Consider the following 7,168-nt stretch of genomic DNA (forward strand, 5'->3'; position numbering starts at 1 on the left):
TGGAACCAGCAGTTCAATAGCTTCTCTCAGTCCTTCAGAGTTAGCATCTGATTTGAAATGCATTTGCCATCCCTGGTCCCCTCCGCAGAGAAACGATAACAGTCACTGTTGGCGAGTATGCTGAGAAATCTGGTTCTGTGGTGCGTTGTTGGGGTTCATAGGAAAGCTTCATACAGGAGGAGAGACATAAATGGGATATGGATGTCCCAGGACGATTTGAGAAGCAAAACTGACCAAAAGAGGAAAAGACGAGATAATAATGTTTTCTTTCAAAACTCCTCAGGAATGAGGCTCTTCGTGACTCTGCCCGGCACAGTACCGACAGCATATACAGTGACCCACCCCTTCTGTGTATCACATTAGCCACCTTCTTGTGCTACTTTGTCATTGTCATTTACCTGGCCTCTAAAACAGTCACACATGCCTCCGTTGGACTCTGTTAGAATGCACCACACCAGCTTCAGCGGTCCAGTGTGTGCGATTTGCAGCACAGCAGCCCTGAATCCTAACCCCAGGTCTCCCCGGCACCTGACTAAGGTAACTGGAATCTCAATTTCCTTCTCTTTAAAGGGAGAGAAGAAATAAATAAGACCCAACATACAGCTTATACTAAGAATTGAGAAAAATCTCTAAGGTACCCAGCTGAGTGCCTGGCATCCATGAAGGAGATGGACATAGAAGTCAGCCTACTTTTTCTAGGTTGGGGACATCTGTTTCTACAGCATGGGGTAGCAGGGCGGAGTGATAACAGTGTTGTCCTAATAATTGGACTGACAAGTGATGAAATCAGGCTTTGCCACAGCTAGAAGATTCAGCCTGGGCCAACTACTCCTTTCAGCTCTCACTTCCTGTGTGAACGAGGGACGGTCCAAGCTGCTCTCATGGAGGAATAATGTAAATGAGTGTTGGCAAAGGGTGTGGCTTGATAGGTGGCTATTCCTTTTACAGGTGGTATTTTATCACATTTTTTTCATTTCCAGTTTTCTGAAAATGCAGATACTGATAGACATTGAAATATGAAAACCCCAAACATTCCTCTATTTTCGATCCACCGCTCCACCAGAAAACACTGAATTCTCTCAAAATCCATGTGTGTAGTCTCTTTATGTGAGCAAGAATAAGACGGCACCGAGAAGAAACTGAGGGAGATCTTCGGAAAAATTCAACCCAGTTCCAAGTGGCCACCAAATGAGGAGTCTCTCTGAGCTGAGATGTAAACCGGATGCTACTCTAACGATTCTCTAGCTGATAGATCTGGAGGAGACTGCTCCTCTCTGCTAGGTGACAGGAGGTGGTCATAACTCCAAAGCCACCCTAATTCGAGCTAACTGAATTCTTCCTAATTCACCTAATTCTTCCTAACTGAGCTCGAGGAAGAATGCAGACCCCGCTGACAACATCCAGCGTCTTCCGACAATGATAACTAGCCCTCACTCTAGCCTTTAACCCAATGGACCTTTCAGTGACTGGGGGAAGCCTGTCGGGAGGAGGATAAAGCAGCTGTGTCTCCATTATTCCTACCACCACCCTCTCGCCAGTAGAACTCTGGAAGAGCTCCGCTCAAGTGGGCCCATGCTACTGGAAACGGCCCCGAGACCCATAACTCATTTCCCAGTGCCTGCCAAGGAGCTGTCAGACAGTGGTTCCTGCAGCCACGGGTCAGATTTAAAGCTGTGACCTCAAAGAAATGCAACATGCCCTACATCCCATGACACAGAGCTCAGCGCCAGCCTCTATGGAGTCCGGCAGCTTCGTTTTGGTTGTCAAAGCTGTTGTTTGCATTGAGCGAAGAAAAGCTACAGTCTCTCAGGATCCTGAGGTCTCAGTCACAGCATTTTTCCTGCTCAGCGAAGACTCGCTGTTTTAAAAAGATCTAATCCCACAGAACTACCACGCGAGAATTTCAGTCCCACCATCCATCCATGTTGACTACTAATAGCCTGGAAGAGCAGATGGGTTTCAAACAGAGGTACAATATTAACAGACAATTGCACCTGCACAAGATACCGAGAACGCCAAAATGGGAAGAGGAGTGCCCAATTAGCAACGTCTGACTTATGGGAAGGGGAGTGGCCTATCAGTAAGACAGGGAAAAGGTTACCAGAGTTTCTTTATGCTTACTGATTTAGCACAATAAGCGTTCTACTGGTTTCATGAGTCTTTGCTACAGCCTCCAAGTCCACCTTCCTCACACAGCTTGTGCGGCAGATGCTCGTTCCTCATCGTAGTTAGCAAGCCAACACGCATGACCCATCACTCGAGTTCTCCTGGGGCTCCTTAGTGTGGTGTATGAAGCCCGATACTCTTGTGCTCCAGTTCATCTCTCATCGCTTCCCACTACAAGCTGATACCCTAAATTCCTCGCCTTTCCTGTTCTCTCAGGACATTATTTCTCTCTGAAGTAGCTTTTCCTACCTCACTATCCTTGTAAAATTTCACACGTCGTTCAATGTCATTTCAAGTTCCTATTCGGTCCATCTCAGATAGCTAAGATTTTATTCAGATAAATATTACGATATATTTTATACTTCAGTTTAATAAGTTAGTGAGTACCTGTTTATACAAATGATAAAAAAAACAATTTAACTAACTTTAAAAAGAATAAAAGCATCAATTAAAAAAAATGAACTCTTTACTCCAGCATATTAGTGAAAAGTTTAAGAATAGAGAGACTCCAGGCATTAGATCAAAATGTTCCAATAGCAGCTTCACGGCTGGTTCCTTCATCTCTAAGAATTCGTCCACTGCTTTCCAAGCAAGCAGGGCCCCCTCTGTACCATCCTAGCTTCAGGTATACATAGAGAGTGTTCCTTCTGAGTGGTTCCAAACAGAGGCCCAGCATTGGATCTTAATGTCTGCACCAATCACATGGTCAAGAGGACAGAATTTTCTGAGAGGTCAGGTTCCTATGAGTCAGATTCCTGAAGCAGGCTGATAAATCGACTCAACCTAACCCTGTGTGCTGACAGTAGGACAGAGGGGATTCTGTAAAGGAAAGTTGGCCTTGTTCTTGAAAGAAAAATAAGAAATCAATTCCAAGCATGAAAAATATACACGCAAAAAAAAAAAAACTTCCAGCTTACATTTCTGTTTTACTCTGTGTTAGGAGTGAGTGGTGCCCAGGGCAGATTCTCAAGGACAAGGGAAGGACATTGCTTTTGCTCAGGTTTGTGGAAGTGTGAGGGGCTTCATCAGCCCCATGGGCACATGGTTATTAAGTGTCTGTGTTTATGCGCTATTTCCTCATCCTGTGAAGAATGTGTGAGTCTCATGCAGCTTGCAGAGACAAGCATTTCTCTAGTCCTTACTTGACAAGCAGAGAAGGGAATTTATGTGGAGCATTCTGTGTGTATTGTTTACTTGATGATGAAATTTACTCCAGCTTGGAGATTTATTAATAGCCCAGATTCCAGACCAATGCGATCATTACAGGATCACTTAGATGTGACCAACTGAAAATATTAAAACACCTTGCCATAAAGACAAGATGATGGGATTAAAGTAAATAAGAAAATATAGGCTCTGCTAATAGGTAAAGAAAAAAAGGTGCATGCGTGTTACCTAGACTTCTATTTTAAATTATACTGAAATGTTTAAGCCTTGATATAAAAAGTGAAGCCCTACTCACTCACAGCTAATCCCTGAAATGTCTAAGAGGCTTGTAGAAATGTTGACTTTTTACTTAGTATCTTCAGTGAGGTTTCCCTCTATAACCCCCAAAATGTCTCATTCTATACTTGGCGTGGTTGGAAATATACTGGTATTCTAGTTTCAAAGACTCAATAAACGGGACTATAAAAGTTGTTGACTTTGAACGTTCTAAAGGAGGATAGTGGGTAGCAAGAGAGAGCAAAGAAACGATGTTCTAAAAACAGAAATAGGAACCGTTTGGGTGGCCCCCAACAGAGGAAGCAGAAGGATGGGAAAGAGCAAGATGAAGAGAGAATAAGACAAAGTATGACAGTATTTGTGTAGAAAAACACGTCTGAAAAAAAATAAAATGTTTTATTTTAAAATCATCTTTAAACAAAAAAAAAAGAAATAAAATTGTCTGATCTCTTCTCATCCCTAAAAGATCTATACTCAAATTTTACTCTGAAACACTAGGGCCCTATGGTTAAAAATAAGCAACTCATCTAGAAACATTTGTGTTTCCATGACAATATATCCAGTGCCGCTGCTTCTGAGTGGAAATACTGCAACACAGATACATGTGCCTAATAGAAAAAGAACATGTTATAGTATTTAAGGTGTACATTTAACACCTACAGTATGCCAGGAAGCTCCCAGACACTCTGTCCCCACATCACTTTATTGTGGGTAATAGTATTACTCATGTACACAATAGAGGACAGTTAGCCCAACAATTTACTGAGAACTGCACCTCAGTAAGTGATAGGATCACTTTGAACAAATTCACCCAATACCATTGACCACAGCTTCTTGCTACATGATACTGCTTTTCCAGAAAGTGGGTTAAGAGTGAGGCATGCCTTGCTTCAAACTCCATGTCTACTAATTGCCAGCTAGTAATGTAGATGTGTTATTGTGTCTGATTCTAGGTCTACATCTATTACATGGAGACAGTAATATCATATCAATCCTCCAGCATCACCCGTTGCACTAAAATGTTAGCTTTTTATATGCAGGCATTCATCCTCTTGGCTGCATGATTGACCCAGCCTTTATAGACCAATTCTGAACCTTCTATTGGAGCTCCTAGAAAAGAAAACTGTATATATACTTGCAGCCGGAGAGATACCAACAGGGACCTCACTGTAGGGTGGACAGGATTAGAAAAATGTCTAGATTTCACATGACTTGGTGCCTATTCCCTGCCCCTGAATAAATGTGGCCTTGGAAAAATGTTCCAAATAAAGCATGATTCTAGAAATTACCCAGTGATGTCAAGTAAAACAAAACAAAAAAAGAAAGAAAGGAAGGAAGGAAGGAAGGAAGGAGGAAGGGAGAGAAGGGGGGAGGAAGGAGGGAAGAGAGAGGGAGAAACAAAGTAAGAAAGTGATGTGGGAGTGATTTCTTATTAATAAAGAAACTGCCTCGGCAGAAAATTAGGTAGGCGGAGTAGACAGAAGAGAATTCTGGGAGAAAGAAGCTGAGTTGAGGAGTCGCCATGATTCTCCTGCTCCAGACAGACGCAGGTTAAGATGCTCCCTGGTAAGCCAGCTTGTGGGCTACACAGAATATTAGAAATGGGTTAGAACAATATGTAAGAGCTAGCCAATAAGAAGCTGGACCTAGCCGGACCAGGCAGTGTTTGAAAGAATACAGTTTCCGTGTAATTATTTCTGGGCATAGGCTAGCCATGTGGGCGGCCGGGTGCCGGGGACGCAGCCCCGCCGCTTCTTATTTCAACAAGAAAGAAAAACAAACCTTTCAGTACTCTAAGGTAATAAATAATTTGGGGCTTTAAATTACCCAATTCATCTTGGAAGTCAAAATTCTAAATGGTTGACATTGGTCCAAACATCATATTAGGGACTGAGAAAAGAACTGAGCTGTTGATCTGTATATTCAAGAAATATCAAAGTACTTCACTCAGTATTCCCTGTGACAGAACAAGCGAGTAAGAGTTGCCAAGATGAACCCTACACAGTGCCAATCATGTGGAAGTCCTTCTCAAAGAGGAGACTACAGCCAACAGAAGGTTCTGGCTCCAGGATTACCCAGATGGTGTTTCCAACAACCTAAGAATAAAACTGAATCATCTGCACAACCAATCTAATTAATTTCATTGAAATTTATTGTCAAGATAGAGATGGGGGATGGAAAGGAGATGGGGTGGAGGGAGGAAGGGAGAGAGAGAGAGAGAGAGAGAGAGAGAGAGAGAGAGAGAGAGAGAGAGAGAGAGAAACGGTCCCATGCACATTTACATGTTCAGTTAAAACTCTAAAATATGTAGATAAATTTAGGTAGAGAAAATAGATGTCTATTTATTTCCAAATACTTGGTTGGAGAACATCCTGTAGACATGGGGCCATGTGCAATTGGAGTCCATTATTATGGACACCAATATAAGAAAGGACTAAAAGTATCATCACCACAACAGCAGACTGAAAGGATTCATTAGGTATTAAACTAAGTACCCAGCTATATTACATGATATAAACCTAACAACTATGTTTCAATGCAGCAAATATAACTATCATCCACACTATAGATATAGATTTGTGGGCAGCAATTGGCTTTTACAAGCCTGGCCACCTGGCTGATTTGTTTCAATACTTTTGCCTACAAATGGGAGAAGCATAAGTTCATACTAAGGGCTTTATTGTCCCTTGTAAGAGATAGTCAGAGGCAGAGACCTGAAGGTGGTTGGTTTGGCTGATTGATTGCTTAATGGTGCTGTTAAGATCAGGTCCAAATATCCCTCCTATCTCCCAGCTGCTCCACCCACAGGCCCTGCTAATCCCTGGCTTCATATCTAACATTCTTAGAGCATTTTTTATGAGACATATACCCTCTTTCAGAGCATGGTGCCATACTCCCCAGCTTCCTTTTGTCATTGACTAGAAGTAGGTCACCATGTCTTCCTGAGTCAACTACCTGAGAAAACCCTTTGAAAGATCAGGGCTTGTGAAGCAAGGTAACACTGCAAATTAGTAGATTCTGATCATTTGACATGAAACAATCTTGGAGAGAGAAATAAGGACAGATCGAGTGCTGGCTGCAATTTAACAGCAGTGATCATAGCAACCAATATTTCCAGAAATGGCAACTGGAGTTACATCCAAAACAAGCGTTCATAACTTGTGTACTTAACTATATTGTAGGTTTATCCTGGAGGTACCTTTATCCCAGGGCTACCAGCCCAGAATTCTAATGCTTCTGTTAATTCGTCATCTTGAGGGACAATCATTGTTTGGGGACAAGGATTCCATTGCAGTTGTCGCTAATTGGAACTACTTTTTCCTTTTAATGTCACCTTCTGTTCTGTTTCCCATTGGTGCTCAGGTGATCAGTTTAGAATTTCACTTTGCTCATGCTGTTCACTCACTAAAAACCCTTCTGTGCTATCCATAGTTACAGGGATGGAAACCAAAACCCTGCACGCATGCTGAGAATACAGCGTCTGTCTGCTGTCTTTCTCTCCAGTAGAGTCCCTTGTGCTATAGCCATACAGATCTTGTCTACCCCTTCCTCTCATTCA

Source organism: Alexandromys fortis, unplaced genomic scaffold (genome assembly GCF_014885135.2).
Source record: "Alexandromys fortis isolate MF-2015 unplaced genomic scaffold, M_Fortis_MF-2015_v1.1 scaffold_17, whole genome shotgun sequence".
Lineage (NCBI taxonomy): Eukaryota > Metazoa > Chordata > Mammalia > Rodentia > Cricetidae > Alexandromys > Alexandromys fortis.